The 7,890-nt window shown below is 49.6% G+C and overlaps 1 long non-coding RNA gene across 1 annotated transcript; it reads right to left on the bottom strand.

Annotated features, from left to right (window-relative positions):
• Positions 1-735: 735 nt before the first annotated feature.
• On the bottom strand, positions 736-5,775 carry LOC120891320 (uncharacterized). Its single transcript, XR_005735697.2, has 5 exons — positions 5,111-5,775; positions 4,583-4,661; positions 4,032-4,316; positions 2,868-3,434; positions 736-1,548 (listed from the first exon to the last, which is right to left on the bottom strand). It is a non-coding gene; the product is annotated as an uncharacterized LOC120891320 (long non-coding RNA).
• Positions 5,776-7,890: the final 2,115 nt, after the last annotated feature.

Below are 7,890 nucleotides of genomic sequence, written 5' to 3'. Positions count from 1 at the left end.
AGCCAAGTACAAGGTCGGTGTCCAGTGGGCAGCCAGGAAGTGTCACTCTCTCCATGTCCCAAGCTGTTCGCTTCTTTTCTCTCTCTTTTGTTTATTTTCTTCATTTTCCTACGTTTCTTTCAATAACTTCCTCTTCAGATTCTGGAAGATTCTCTGTAGGGGAAACATCTCCAGACACCTGGTGTCATAGCAAGGACCTGGGCCTGCCACTTGGTACCTGAACCCAGCTGAACCTCATCTTCTTTTGGAAAAAAGGGACTAGAGCCCTTCCCTCCCGGACATTGGCAAGGATTAACTGAGCCTGGGTGAGGTGTGCTGACCACAGAGCCCGACGGCCAGTACTTCTTCTCTCCTGCCCCTCATTGCTCTGGTCAGGCTCTACTTCCACTACCACACACACTATCAGTCCCTCTGCTGAGCCATTGATTTATCCATCCATCCATCTATCCATCCATCTATTGTCCATCTGTCCATCTATCCAACATCCATTCATTCATCCATTGCCCACCCACCCATCCACCCATCCATCCATCCACCCATCCATCCATCCACCCATGCATTCATCAGCCATCCAGCCAGTCCTCTGTCCATCCCTCCATTCATCCATTAACCACCCACCTGCCCCTCTATGCATACACCCTCCATCCAGCTAGCCATTGTTCACCCATCCACCCATCCACCCATTTATTTATCCACATTGGTTGTGTAATAAATAAATAAAATCAGTCTAAACCATACCGTGTCATAAAATTCTATTTAACAGTTCCACAAACAGAAGGAAGAAATAAAAACAGGATTTGGGAGACCTACTGTCCTTCCTTCCTGTTTCCTTGTGAGCAGGTAGTGAAGAGGGAAGGGGCTTTGGCCTTGGGGACAGGGAACATGCAGTTGAGTGGCTTGGTGCTTTTGAAACAGAATCCAAAGACTCTGTGGCTGTGCCAAGGGGATTCCTGAGGGAGAGGCTAGGACTTCTTCAGGTCTTCACCCTACCTGCTCTTACACGGGTCTCTATTTAAGGTTTAATTTAGAAAAAAAAATTGTTCATTTGCTACATAATTTTTTGAAAATTAGACAACTTCACTGAAAAGATGGAGAAAGCTGAGCCCTCCTGCATCACAACCCTGGTGGTGTCAGCCCTAGACTCAGGGCACCTGAGTGTCCTCACCCAATAGGTAGCTGCTTTGAGTCCAGAGTGTCACTGTTGAGGAATTTTTAAAAAGTACTCCTATAGTTATACATTTTTAGACACTAAATAAAGGTTGAGAAAGAGCCATCTTCTTTCTTGTTAACCATAGAATAAAGAAGAAATCTCCCATTTTTAAAGATTTTCTCAGTGCTTACTGTAAGATTGGCAATGTGCTAACCATCAAATAAACGATGCAACTTAGAGCCCGAGGGGTCCCTGAAACTCTTCCAGAGTCTCCATGGGACATGATCAGAGGTCATTTCAATGTGGACGTTAAGCAGATCTGGTTTCACGTTTAGAGCTGCACAGGCTGTGTGACTTTGGGGAAGTGACTCTCCTTCTTGGAATCTCAGCTTCCTTATCTGTAAGAGTGCAATACAAATAATATGTTATGTTTGGAAATTAAATGAGAAAATGCATCCAGAATGTTAGAGCTGCCTGGCACATAGTTACCACACCAAAAAAAAATTAGCTACCATCACCATCTTAATAACCATCACCATCATTACCACCATCACCATCACACCATCATCCCCATCCCATCTCCATCATCACCATTATCATCACCATCACATCACCACCATCATCATCATCATCATCACCAACACCATCATCATCACCATCATCACCATCACCATCGTCATCACCATCATCATCACCATCATCAACATATCACCACCATCACCACCACCATCATCACCATCACCATCATCATCATCACCATCATCACCACCATTACCATCATCATGACCATCACCATCATCACCATTATCATCACCGTCACCATCACCATCACCATCATCATCACCGCCATCACCATCATCACCATCATCAACATATCACCACCATCACCACCACCATCATCACCATCATCATCATCACCATCACCATCATCACCAACATCACCATCATCACCACCATCACCATCATCACCATCATCTCACCATCATCATCATCACCATCATCTCACCATCATCTGTGTCCCATAAGAGTCTGTGTGACCAGAGAGCCCTAAAACTAAAGATACAATTTGGAAACCAAAGACCTGGACCAGTCTGTGTAAGAATCCTTGAGGCTGGAGAGAAGGAAGACCACCATCGGCAGTCCATCCCAGAGAGTGATTAATTTTCTGTGATCTGTGTTTAGGTCTTAGAGTGACTTCCAAGATTCCCTCTGGTGCTCACTGATAGCATCGCAACAGACTTAGAGCATGTCGGAGCTGAAGGTGGGAACTGGTTTGAAGTCCTGCCACCTTTTCTCATGAGGGGGATCTGGAGTAAGAAAATGTAAGTTTTCCCTTTTTATGACATTCAGACATATTGAAGGAGGGGGAGGAAGAGAAAAGGTGAGCTTCTATCCTTCTAGACACTCATGAGAGAGAAAGAGAGGAATCTGGGGAATCTCTCAGACCACTCTGAGCCTGCAACATGGAGCAAGTACTTCCAAATACGGCTTCCTTGCAGGGCTAGAGGGGGATAAAGTCAGAAAAGGCATCATTTGCTGAAGGGCTTCTATGTCTCAGGTCAGCGGCTTTCACACACATTCTCTCTCTTTATCTTTACCACAAATCCATGAAATAGATGTTATTACCCCAGATTTCATGATACGGAAACTGAGGCCCACAGAGGTAATGCAGCCTATCTAAAGACGGGCAGCTAGAAGACATCATTCATCCCCTCACCAGTATTCAGTGCTGGACTCTGGAATCCACATTCCTGTGTTTCAACTTAGGTCCCCAAGCAAGCTCAGGGGCAAATAAGATGATCATATGAGGTGGAAATTGGCTTTTCCATTTGTGACTGTTATTATCCATTGAATTAGTGGCATGGCAGTGGTATTTTTGTTGAGGACAGAAGCAAGTGAAGATCTCCTTGCGTTTGGTTTCTGTATTAAGCTATGCCACTGTTGCTGATGCTCAGAATCATTTGCATTCACGGAGCACTAACCAGGCGCACTTTCTTGATCTGACAGCTTGACACAACCGTCTTGTTTCCAACTTCAGCACAAGGTACTCTTTTATAATCACTTCACAGTTAAGGAACTTGAGGCAGTTGGTTGATCCCTGCTTTGGGAGCACCTACTATGTGCTATTTGCTGCTCTAGGTCCTGTAAGCACAGTGGTGGCAGGAATGCAGCCACTGTCCTCCATGTACTGTGCTCCATTTGGTGCTCTTTTTGGTGGCTGGGTGGAAGCAGATTAGGAACACATCGATGTCAATCAATGAGCCATTGTCAGCACCAGTAAATGCTGAAGAAGAAAAAATAGAATAATAAGAAAGAAGGCTTCTGCTTAAGGAGGCAAACAAAGGTGATCCCTTTGGGGTCAGATTTGAAGAGAAGGAAGTAATCGGATAAAAAAGAAATTTAAGCAGAAGGAACTGCACCATACAAGGTCTGAAGAAGAGGGAAATGTGGGAAGGTGGAATCTGGAGAAGATACAGAAGGGGAAGATTGAGTCTGAGTAAGATGGAAGCTGGGAAAGATGAAGACTGTTGGATGGAGACTGGGTAAGATGGGGTATGGGTAAGATGGGGTCTGGGATGATAAATCTGGGGAAGATGGAGCTCTGATAAAGATGGAGTCTGAGGGAAGACAGACTCTGGGGAAGATATAGTCTGGTGATCATGGAATCTGAGGATGCTGGAGACTGGGAAAGATGGAATCTTAGAAGATGGAGTCTGTGTACAATGGAATCTGGGGAGGGGGGAGATTGGGGAAGATGGAGTCCGGGGTAGTGGAGATTGGGGAAGACGGAATTTGAGGAAGAGGAAGACCAGGGGTAGAGGGAATCTAGGGAAGGTGGGCATTTGGGGAAAGATTGAGACTGGGGGGAGAGAGTCTGGACCTGGTGGAGACGCTGCCTGCCCGCTCTGGTTGGATTTCATGCTGGATGAGTGGACTCCACACTGTCTTGTTTTAAGCAGACACACCCAGGATGTTTGGGCCACCTGTCAGGTGGGGATGTTTTGTGGCTGTAGTTGCCAAGACCCCTGCTCTGCACCTTTAATGAAGCCCCAGGTGTTTGGAGGGATCTTGGGTGTCCCAGGAGTCCCATCTCTTGTCTGTGCCCTTTGGGAATCTTGACCGGCTCCGCTCACCCTGAACTCCCAACACCTCCAAATGCAGTGATCTGGAAGAATGAGAAGAAATGTCTCAGGGGCCACCAGGCCTGCCAGGCCCACTGTGAGGTGCTGCCCATCTTGCACGTGGGCTCAGGGATGGCTCCGGCCAGCCTGAGGACAGCCAGGTGGTTACATAAGTCACTCCAAGAAGGGGCCTGGCTGGACACCCTGGCTCCTCCAGGCACATACCAGGGTCAGGGCTTGTTAGAAAGGTTTCATGGAACAGCATCCTGCTTGGGGGGAGGGGAGGTGCTGCAAGGACATTTGTACCCACCCTCAGCTTTTCCTGCCTGCTCCATTCCAAAGCCTGCCGCCAGGTTCTACGCAGCACCTGCAGGAACATCTTGGCCACTCTGTCAAAGCAGAAATAATAAATAGCAGAGAATAATCAAATATCAATAGAGGCTGCCCTCCCCACCTCGCGGGCAATGGGCATGAGAGAGCGGGAGAGGAAGCTCAGAAGCATCAAGGATTCCCCTGTCTCCCTGTCCCCCAGCGTCCCCCGGGCCCTCCCTCCCCCCTCCCCCGCCCCCTCCCCCAGGAGACGGGAGGAACTTGGCAAGCCATCTCGTCGCCAATCAATCTGTGGTGTAACAATTAGCACTTAGGCACCACTCATGCTAAACACACGCTTAGAAAACACTTAAAAAAAAAAAAAAAAAGGTTGGTGGGGCGCGGGAGGCGGGGCGCGGAGTCCTCCGAGCCAGCCGGGCGCAGCGGCGGGGCCTGGCAGGGAGCGGAGCCGGCAGCAGGCCCGGGAGGAAACAGATCAATGCCGTGCGGAATGGAAGGCATCTAATACCCTATTATTGACGAGGCCAGAGCACTTTGAGGCGTGTTTCCACCGTGAGCAATTAGTCTTGGAGACCGCAGGAGTTAAGCTCGCGCTGGTGGCCCCCCGCCCGCCATCGGGAGGACACTTCTCCTCGCGCTGCCCGCCCCCGCAGCCGTGGCGCCAGGCTGCAGCCGTAATGGGGCCCATCCGCGGAAGGCCAAATGCTCCAGCCTCCCAGAAGGCCCCCCGGGGGCCCCCACCCTGCCGGCCCCCCGCCCCGGCACCCCCAGCCCCCGTAACAGAATCCAGTCGACGCGGAGTCTGTCTGCGCCCGCGAGCTGCCGAAATTGATTGTAATGGTTTTATCGCGCGCAGAGAGAGCTGGCTGTTTTCTCGCCTCTGCTGTCGGCTTTCATCAACGCCCAGGCACAAGGAAGTGACTCCTCTTCGGGCAGGCGGCACTGGATCGGATGAAAGGCGACTTTTGTTTGTGGGCATGCAGCAGGGACAGCGGGGACAGCAGGGACAGCGGTCTCCACGGTCGCTGCTGCTGTCTGGAGCCCTCCTGGAGGGGGGCTGCTCTTCCCCAGGGCCCAACTCTCTTGCATGAGAGAGAGAGAGAGACAGACAGACAGACACTGTCTAGGACAAATCTCCCCCATACTGCAGGGGCTCATCCAGAGCCAGTTCTGGCCTCATCCCTAATGGCTTGAGTACTGGGGAAGAGGGATCCAAGCAGAGATGAATTAGAGAGAAGAGCTGATGATTGACAGCGGTGGCCAGAGGTGGGAAGCGCTGGGGCTTCTTTCTCCTGCCCCAGCAGGTCCGGTCCAAGCACTTGGGGTCATTCTTTAAATTCCGACAGCAACTCTATGACGTAGGTGTGATCGCTCCCATTTTACAATAGGGAAACTGAGGCATCGAGAGGCGATGGGAAATGGCCAAGCGTGTCAGTGAACAGCTAGGGGATGAAGGGCCACCGGAGCCGGGTCCTGCTGATTCCCAATCTGGTTCATTCTCCATACTCTGTTCCTGCTTTCTCAAATCTGGTGGGTTGAGTGGATGTTACAGGGTTGAAATACCTCAACTATTGGGTATTCCTCAAGTATTGGGAAATTGGGAGTGATTCAGGCTTAAAAGAACCCAGATGGAGCCCCCTCTCCCCCCACGGGGAATAGGCGAAGGTCCAGTCCCACCTGATAACTTGCCAGACTTTTCTTCTTGTCACTTTACCTCTGTTCCCTGGGTTTCTGCTTCCTCTGTTCTCTCCACCCAGAATTCCCAGATCTGCCCTGGGCTGCCCCTGGAGAAAACATAGACAGTCTTGCAACTTGATTTCTCCAAGGAAACCTCTCCTGGTCACAGTCATCCTAGACTTCTGCCACACTTCTTCACACCGTATTTTCTTGGTCTCTGCCTTTTTCACTAACGTTAATTCAACACCAATTTGTCAAATTCTCGCAAGGTGCCCATTTCCATATTATATTGAAAGCTCATTGGGTATGTCTTTTTTTTTTTTTTGGAGGGGGGAGGTGGTACCAGGGATTAATTTCAGGGGCACTGGACCACTGAGCCACATCCCCAGCACTATTTTGTATTTTATTTTGAGTCAGGGTCTGGCTGAGCTGCTTAGTGCCTTGCTTTTGCTGAGGCTGGCTTTGAACTTGTGATCCTCCTGCCCCAGCCTCCTGAGTTGTTGGGATTACAGGTGTGCGCCACTGTGCCCGGGTCTCTGTACATACCTTTGGATGGTATTTTCCAGAACTGTGGCTTTATTGTGTGTCTTCTTGAGTAATGGAGTAGTAATAAATTCCATGCAAACAGCGCCTCATAAACGTGATTTGTGTCCTGCTGGGCACCGCTGTGACAGCACTCCAGGCCGGAGATGGGTGAGTCTTCCTAGAAGAGCTATCCTTGACCATCCAACCTGCCACTTATCCATAGGTATGCGGTTGAGACAGTTGAACCTGGACTCCCCACATCAGCAGGACTTGACAACTTAAAGACTTAAGTGTTCATTGCCTGGAGGTCCTAAGTTTCAGGTTAGTTTGTTAAGCAGTAGTACTTACCATACATGGACCTAGAAGCACAAAATTCGTTCCTGCAAACCAGGCTTTGCAACGAATCACCTTCAGCGACGGCCCTTGAACCCAAGAATCCTTTTGCATGTTTTGGGGATGAGTGGGGCCAGGGTGTATTTTATTTTTATGTTTATTCCTTCTTCCTCCTTTGGGAACCCTTCGCTAGTTGGGAAAACTGGGCAGAATCAGTGCAAAGGGGTGAAGGGCCAGTCTGCAGTAGCACTTGGAGGAAGGACTGAAGACCAGCCAGTTGGGTGCAACAGCTCTGGGGATTATGTCTGGATTTCAGAATTCAGGGCATCTACTAACTGCATTAGCACGACTAACCAAATCAGGATGGAACCGTGAAATTCTGTGTCTGCCCGTGCTTGTTTATGACAGGGTAGAATCAGGTCTGTAAAAAAACCATAGGAACATGCACTTCTGTCCGTTTGCATCCCTGCAGTGGATCAGGCAGATGGAAGGAGGTCCCTATGTGCTCTTAAAGACTTCTCCCTCCTCTTCTTCTCTCTCCTCCCCCATTCTCTCTGGTCTCTTCTCCTCTTTCATGTTCTCAGGCTTCTGTGAATTTCTACCCAGACCCTGGGGTCAGGGATCAGCGGTCTTGGCTGCACCCAGCACAGTAGGAGGAACTGTGGGAAACCGTGGGAAGTCAAGGTCAGAAGTAATTCCCAGTGGAAGGTGCTGGCTCCCCGCTTCCCACAGGAAGATGCCAGGGCTCTCGTG

This window comes from Ictidomys tridecemlineatus, chromosome 2, assembly GCF_052094955.1.
Source record: "Ictidomys tridecemlineatus isolate mIctTri1 chromosome 2, mIctTri1.hap1, whole genome shotgun sequence".
Lineage (NCBI taxonomy): Eukaryota > Metazoa > Chordata > Mammalia > Rodentia > Sciuridae > Ictidomys > Ictidomys tridecemlineatus.
This window is presented reverse-complemented; position numbering and strand designations above follow the sequence as displayed.